The sequence below is a fragment of the Pseudophryne corroboree genome, chromosome 3 (assembly GCF_028390025.1).
Source record: "Pseudophryne corroboree isolate aPseCor3 chromosome 3, aPseCor3.hap2, whole genome shotgun sequence".
In the NCBI taxonomy this organism is placed as follows: domain Eukaryota; kingdom Metazoa; phylum Chordata; class Amphibia; order Anura; family Myobatrachidae; genus Pseudophryne; species Pseudophryne corroboree.
The window spans coordinates 312,498,392-312,506,197 of record NC_086446.1 but is presented as its reverse complement, the minus strand read 5'-3'; the positions used below and the strand labels follow the sequence as shown (position 1 = coordinate 312,506,197).

Sequence of the window (7,806 nt, the reverse complement as noted above, 5' to 3'; positions counted from 1 at the left end):
GCTAAACACTGAGTAATTTGGGCGCTAATTAATTACTGCGCTTTAACAAACAACTGACTGGGCCCTATGGAGCTATGATGAGTCCCCCAGTAGAAGCTACTCTCTGAGGGGTGTAGTATGGGTTCCCGGCGGTCAGCACACCGGTGCCGGGATCCCAACAGCAGGGCAAGCGCAAATGAGCCCCTTGCTGGCTCGCCACGCTGCAGGCACGGTGGCGCTCTATGCGTGCCATGCTATTTATTCTCCCTCCAGGGAGGTCGTGGACTCCCAAGAGGGAGAACAGGTGTCGGTATGCCGGGTGTTGGGATTCCGGCGCCGGTATACTGAGCGCCGGGATCCCAACAGCCGGAATACTGAATACCATCCCTCTCTGAGAAGTTCTAGTCTCAGCTCTCTCTCACTCTAGCCTGATTCCTGAGTCTGACAGTTCAGGGTCACACAGCCTACCCTAGACCACCTCCTTCAAACCCAGCACTGATTGGTGACTTCTGGGAACCTCCCTCCAATAGGAACAATCCCCATAGTGCTGTCAGTGGTCTCTGGTGGAGAGTGAGAAATGCGGTTATACGATAGAGAACTAATGATTACCATAGACCACGTGGTATCCGTGGTTTAACCTCTTCTAACTACCTACAGGCGCTGCGATGTATGACCGTTGATATTGGGAGAAACTAGTTTGTGCTCAGTGACGATGGTCAATAAGGTTTTATTAAAACACGGCCGAGGATGAAGCAGGGAATGTTTTCGTAGGCACGTAAGCCTCGATCGCAGGAGGTTACTAGAGAGCACGTCTCACCCTGTGTTAAGCGCGGCAGACATTTTGTCGTAGCTACACACATACTAGTTTACATTACGACGACTATTTTGTCTCCGTAAATATGTCCGCGGATGTAAATTTTTATTACAGAACTGGGAGACAATCCTATTACATACCATAGCTATGGCGAGGGCTGAGTATTGGGGGTTGCTAGAGCTGCGAGATTTACTGCGTGCGCAGCGTGTATTGCTGGAGGAGAGTGTGGCGGAGGAGGTGATGCGTGCGCAGCCGCGGCGGGGGGCGTGTTGGTCCCTGACCGAGTAGAGCGTTACCCCAGGCAGGTGGCGCTGCTGAGCGTGCGGACGACTTCCAGCTGAAGCTTGGACAAGCTGAGCAAGCTATATATCATATATACTACGCTAGCAGCAGCAGATGTATGCATAACAGCAACCCGGGGAATTAAATGTGCAACAGGCGTAGAAGGAGGAAAAACAAGGAGACTCAAGCTCTTGCACGCCTCCCCTGAGGATTGAGGGGACCAAACGCCTCCCTGGGGAAGAGGTTGCTGCTGAGTCCCCCAGAGGTAAGGGGTTTTTGTGAATGGGAGCGGGCTGGTAGGGTTCCGTAGACAGCGGGAGGTGGGGGTTTGCCTCCCTGACTGGAGGAGTGCACGTTTGTCACTGTGGTTGTGTATGTCGGCGGAGTGCTGTCACACTGTGTATGTGTAAGTAGGCGCGGGGAGTGAGGGGGCATGAACTGTCACACTGTTCCTGTAAGTGGGGTATGCTGTCGCACTTTGTGTGTTTTAGGGGGTGCTGTCACACTTTATGTATGTAAGGGGGGAGGGGGTGTGCTGTCACGTTGTCACGCCGTGTGTGTGTGAGAAGAGATATGCTGTCATATTTGTGTGTGTAATGAGGATATGCGGCGCACTTTTGTTTGTGTGTGTTAATGGGGTTATGCAGTCACACTGTGTGTGTGTAAAAGGGGTGGTGGTATGCAGTCACTGTGTGTGCAAGGGGGGTATGCAGTCACTGTGTGTTCAAGGGGGGTATGCAGTCACACTGTGTGTGTTCAAGGGGGGTATGCAGTCACACTGTGTGTGTTCAAGGGGGGTATGCAGTCACACTGTGTGTTCAAGGGGGGTATGCAGTCACAGTGTGTGTGTGTGTGTGTGTGTGTGTGTGCAAGAGGGGTATGCAGTCACACTGTGTGTGTGTGTGTGTGCAAGGGGGATATGCAGTCACACTGTGTGTGTGTGCGCAAGGGGGGTATGCAGTCACACTGTGTGTGTGTGCGCAAGGGGGGTATGCAGTCACACTGTGTGTGTGTGCAAGGGGGGTATGCAGTCACACTGTGTGTGTGTGCAAGGGGGGTATGCAGTCACACTGTGTGTGTGTGCAAGGGGGGTATGCAGTCACACTGTGTGTGTGTGCAAGGGGGGTATGCAGTCACACTGTGTGTGTGTGTGTGTGCAAGGGGGGTATGCAGTCACACTGTGTGTGTGTGTGTGCAAGGGGGGTATGCAGTCACACTGTGTGTGTGTGCAAGGGGGGTATGCAGTCACACTGTGTGTGTGTGTGTGCAAGGGGGGTATGCAGTCACACTGTGTGTGTGTGTGCAAGGGGGGTATGCAGTCACACTGTGTGTGTGTGTGCAAGGGGGGTATGCAGTCACACTGTGTGTGTGTGTGCAAGGGGGGTATGCAGTCACACTGTGTGTGTGTGCAAGGGGGGTATGCAGTCACACTGTGTGTGTGTGCAAGGGGGGTATGCAGTCACACTGTGTGTGTGTGCAAGGGGGGTATGCAGTCACACTGTGTGTGTGTGCAAGGGGGGTATGCAGTCACACTGTGTGTGTGTGCAAGGGGGGTATGCAGTCACACTGTGTGTGTGTGCAAGGGGGGTATGCAGTCACACTTTGTGTGCAAGGGGGGTATGCAGTCACACTTTGTGTGCAAGGGGGGTATGCAGTCACACTGTGTGTGTGTAAAAGGGGGGTGGTATGCAGTCAGTGTGCGCAAGGGGGGTATGCAGTCACACTGTGTGTGTGCAAGGGGGTATGCAGTCACACTGTGTGTGTGCAAGGGGGGTATGCAGTCACACTGTGTGCAAGGGGGGTATGCAGTCACACTGTGTGTAAGGGGGGTATGCAGTCACAGTGTGTGTGTAAGGGGGGTATGCAGTCACAGTGTGTGTGTAAGGGGGGTATGCAGTCACACTGTGTTTGTGTGTAAGGGGGTATGCAGTCACACTGTGTTTGTGTGTAAGGGGGGTGTGCAGTCACACTGTGTGTGTGTGTGAAGGGGGGGGGTGCAGTCACACTGTGTGTGTAAGGGGGGGGGGGTGCAGTCACACTGTGTGTGTAAGGGGGGGGGGGGTGCAGTCACACTGTGTGTGTGTGTAAGGGGGGGTGCAGTCACACTGTGTGTGTACGGGGGGGGTGCAGTCACAGTGTGTGTGTGTGTGTGTGTGTGTAAGGGGGGTGTGCAGTCACACTGTGTGTGTAAGGGGGGGGGTGCAGTCACACTGTGTGTGTGTAAGGGGGGGTGCAGTCACACTGTGTGTGTGTGTACGGGGGGGGGGGGGGTGCAGTCAGACTGTGTGTGTGTGTGTGTGTAAGGGGGGTGTGCAGTCACACTGTGTGTGTGTGTGTGTGTAAGGGGGGTGTGCAGTCACACTGTGGTGTGTGTAAGGGGGGTGTGCAGTCACACTGTGTGTGTGTGTGTGTGTAAGGGGGGTGTGCAGTCACACTGTGTGTGTGTAAGGGGGGTGTGCAGTCACACTGTGTGTGTGTGTAAGGGGGTGTGCAGTCACACTGTGTGTGTGTGTAAGGGGGTGTGCAGTCACACTGTGTGTGTGTGTAAGGGGGTGTGCAGTCACACTGTGTGTGTAAGGGGGGTGTGCAGTCACACTGTGTGTGTGTAAGGGGGTGTGCAGTCACACTGTGTGTGTGTGTAAGGGGGTGTGCAGTCACACTGTGTGTGTAAGGGGGTGTGCAGTCACACTGTGTGTAAGGGGGGTGTGCAGTCACACTGTGTGTGTGTGTGTAAGGGGGGGTGCAGTCACACTGTGTGTGTGTGTGTAAGGGGGGTGTGCAGTCACACTGTGTGTGTAAGGGGGGTGTGCAGTCACACTGTGTGTGTGTGTGTAAGGGGGGTGTGCAGTCACACTGTGTGTGTAAGGGGGGTGTGCAGTCACACTGTGTGTGTAAGGGGGGTGTGCAGTCACACTGTGTGTGTGTAAGGGGGGTGTGCAGTCACACTGTGTGTGTGTGTGTAAGGGGGGTGTGCAGTCACACTGTGTGTGTGTGTAAGGGGGGTGTGCTTAAGGGGGGTGTGCAGTCACACTGTGTGTGTAAGGGGGGTGTGCAGTCACACTGTGTGTGTGTGTGTGTGTGTAAGGGGTGTGTGCAGTCACACTGTGTGTGTAAGGGGTGTGTGCAGTCACACTGTGTGTGTAAGGGGTGTGTGCAGTCACACTGTGTGTGTAAGGGGGGTGTGCAGTCACACTGTGTGTGTGTGTGTAAGGGGTGTGTGCAGTCACACTGTGTGTGTGTGTAAGGGGGGTGTGCAGTCACACTGTGTGTGTGTGTAAGGGGGGTGTGCAGTCACACTGTGTGTGTGTAAGGGGGGTGTGCAGTCACACTGTGTGTGTGTGTGTGTAAGGGGGGTGTGCAGTCACACTGTGTGTGTGTGTAAGGGGGGTGTGCAGTCACACTGTGTGTGTGTGTAAGGGGGGTGTGCAGTCACACTGTGTGTGTGTAAGGGGGGTGTGCAGTCACACTGTGTGTGTGTAAGGGGTGTGTGCAGTCACACTGTGTGTGTGTGTAAGGGGGGTGTGCAGTCACACTGTGTGTGTGTGTGTAAGGGGGGTGTGCAGTCACACTGTGTGTGTGTGTAAGGGGGGTGTGCAGTCACACTGTGTGTGTGTGTGTAAGGGGTGTGTGCAGTCACACTGTGTGTGTGTGTGTGTAAGGGGGGTGTGCAGTCACACTGTGTGTGTGTGTAAGGGGGGTGTGCAGTCACACTGTGTGTGTGTGTGTAAGGGGGGTGTGCAGTCACACTGTGTGTGTGTAAGGGGGGTGTGCAGTCACACTGTGTGTGTGTGTGTGTGCGCAAGGGGGGTGTGCAGTCATACTGTGTGTGTGTGTAAGGGGGGTGTGCAGTCACACTGTGTGTGTGTGTGTAAGGGGGGTGTGCAGTCACACTGTGTGTGTGTGCAAGGGGGGTGTGCAGTCACACTGTGTGTGTGTGTGCAGTCATACTGTGTGTGTGTGTAAGGGGGGTGTGCAGTCACACTGTGTGTAAGGGGGGGGGGTGCAGTCACACTGTGTGTGTGTGTGTGTGTAAGGGGGGTGTGCAGTCACACTGTGTGTGTGTGTGTGTAAGGGGGGTGTGCAGTCACACTGTGTGTGTAAGGGGGGTGTGCAGTCACACTGTGTGTGTAAGGGGGGTGTGCAGTCACACTGTGTGTGTGTGTGTGTGTAAGGGGGGTGTGCAGTCACACTGTGTGTGTGTGTGTGTAAGGGGGGTGTGCAGTCACACTGTGTGTGTGTGTGTGTGTGTGTAAGGGGGGTGTGCAGTCACACTGTGTGTGTGTGTAAGGGGGGGGGTGCAGTCACACTGTGTGTGTGTAAGGGGGGGGGGGGGTGCAGTCACACTGTGTGTGTGTAAGGGGGGGGGTGCAGTCACACTGTGTGTGTAAGGGGGGGGGGGGTGCAGTCACACTGTGTGTGTAAGGGGTGTGTGCAGTCACACTGTGTGTGTGTGTAAGGGGGGTGTGCAGTCACACTGTGTGTGTGTGTGTAAGGGGGGTGTGCAGTCACACTGTGTGTGTGTGTGTGTGCAAGGGGGGTGTGCAGTCACACTGTGTGTGTGTAAGGGGGGTGTGCAGTCACACTGTGTGTGTAAGGGGGGGGTGCAGTCACACTGTGTGTGTGTGTGTGTGTGTAAGGGGGGGGTGCAGTCACACTGTGTGTGTGTAAGGGGGGGTGCAGTCACACTGTGTGTGTGTGTGTGTACGGGGGGGGTGCAGTCACACTGTGTGTGTAAGGGGGGTGTGCAGTCACACTGTGTGTGTAAGGGGGGGTGCAGTCACACTGTGTGTGTGTAAGGGGGGGTGCAGTCACACTGTGTGTGTGTAAGGGGCTGTGCAGTCACACTGTGTGTGTGTAAGGGGGTGTGCAGTCACACTGTGTGTGTGTGTGTGTGTGTGTGTGTGTAAGGGGGTGTGCAGTCACACTGTGTGTGTAAGGGGGGTGTGCAGTCACACTGTGTGTGTGTGTAAGGGGGGTGTGCAGTCACACTGTGTGTGTGTGTAAGGGGGGTGTGCAGTCACACTGTGTGTGTAAGGGGGGTGTGCAGTCACACTGTGTGTGTGTGTGTGTGTAAGGGGGGTGTGCAGTCACACTGTGTGTGTGTAAGGGGGGTGTGCAGTCACACTGTGTGTGTGTAAGGGGGGTGTGCAGTCACACTGTGTGTGTGTGTGTGTGTGTGTAAGGGGGGTGTGCAGTCACACTGTGTGTGTGTGTAAGGGGGGTGTGCAGTAACACTGTGTGTGTAAGGGGGGTGTGCTTAAGGGGGGTGTGCAGTCACACTGTGTGTGTGTAAGGGGGGTGTGCAGTCACACTGTGTGTGTGTGTAAGGGGGGTGTGCAGTCACACTGTGTGTGTGTAAGGGGTGTGTGCAGTCACACTGTGTGTGTGTGTGTAAGGGGGGTGTGCAGTCACACTGTGTGTGTGTAAGGGGTGTGTGCAGTCACACTGTGTGTAAGGGGGGTGTGCAGTCACACTGTGTGTGTGTGTGTGTGTAAGGGGTGTGTGCAGTCACACTGTGTGTGTGTAAGGGGGGGTGTGCAGTCACACTGTGTGTGTGTGTGTGTGTGTGTGTGTAAGGGGGGTGTGCAGTCACACTGTGTGTGTGTAAGGGGGGTGTGCAGTCACACTGTGTGTGTGTGTGTGAGGGGGGTGTGCAGTCACACTGTGTGTGTGTGTGTGTGTAAGGGGGGTGTGCAGTCACACTGTGTGTGTGTAAGGGGGGTGTGCTTAAGGGGGGTGTGCAGTCACACTGTGTGTGTGTGTAAGGGGTGTGTGCAGTCACACTGTGTGGGTGTGTGCAGTCACACTGTGTGTGTGTGTAAGGGGGGTGTGCAGTCACACTGTGTGTGTGTGTAAGGGGGGTGTGCAGTCACACTGTGTGTGTGTGTGTAAGGGGGGTGTGCAGTCACACTGTGTGTGTGTGTAAGGGGGGTGTGCAGTCACACTGTGTGTGTGTGTGTGCAAGGGGGGGTGTGCAGTCATACTGTGTGTGTGTGCAAGGGGGGGGGTGCAGTCATACTGTGTGTGTGTGTAAGGGGGGTGTGCAGTCACACTGTGTGTGTGTGTAAGGGGGGTGTGCAGTCACACTGTGTGTGTAAGGGGGGGGTGCAGTCACACTGTGTGTGTGTGCAAGGGGGGTGTGCAGTCATACTGTGTGTGTGTGTGTAAGGGGGGTGTGCAGTCATACTGTGTGTGTGTGTAAGGGGGGTGTGCAGTCACACTGTGTGTGTAAGGGGTGTGTGCAGTCACACTGTGTGTAAGGGGGGGTGTGCAGTCACACTGTGTGTGTGTAAGGGGGGTGTGCAGTCACACTGTGTGTGTGTGTGTGTGTGTAAGGGGGGTGTGCAGTCACACTGTGTGTGTAAGGGGGGTGTGCAGTCACACTGTGTGTAAGGGGGGTGTGCAGTCACACTGTGTGTGTGTGTAAGGGGGGGTGTGCAGTCACACTGTGTGTGTGTAAGGGGGGGGGGTGCAGTCACACTGTGTGTGTGTAAGGGGGGGGGGTGCAGTCACACTGTGTGTGTGTAAGGGGGGGGTGCAGTCACACTGTGTGTAAGGGGGGGGTGCAGTCACACTGTGTGTGTAAGGGGGGTGTGCAGTCACACTGTGTGTGTTTGTAAGGGGGGTGTGCAGTCACACTGTGTGTGTGTGTGTAAGGGGGGTGTGCAGTCACACTGTGTGTGTAAGGGGGGTGTGCAGTCACACTGTGTGTGTGTGTAAGGGGGGTGTGC

At 55.3% G+C, this 7,806-nt stretch overlaps 1 protein-coding gene across 1 annotated transcript in view; it reads left to right on the top strand.

The window, feature by feature from the left end:
* Window positions 1-589: 589 nt before the first annotated feature.
* LOC135055407 (signal transducer and activator of transcription 5B) overlaps window positions 590-7,806 on the top strand; it is a 478,909-nt gene continuing 471,692 nt past the window's right edge. The window contains exon 1 of the mRNA XM_063959429.1: window positions 590-1,340. The gene's annotated coding sequence lies outside the window, so the exon portion shown is untranslated. The remainder of the gene's footprint in view (window positions 1,341-7,806) is intronic.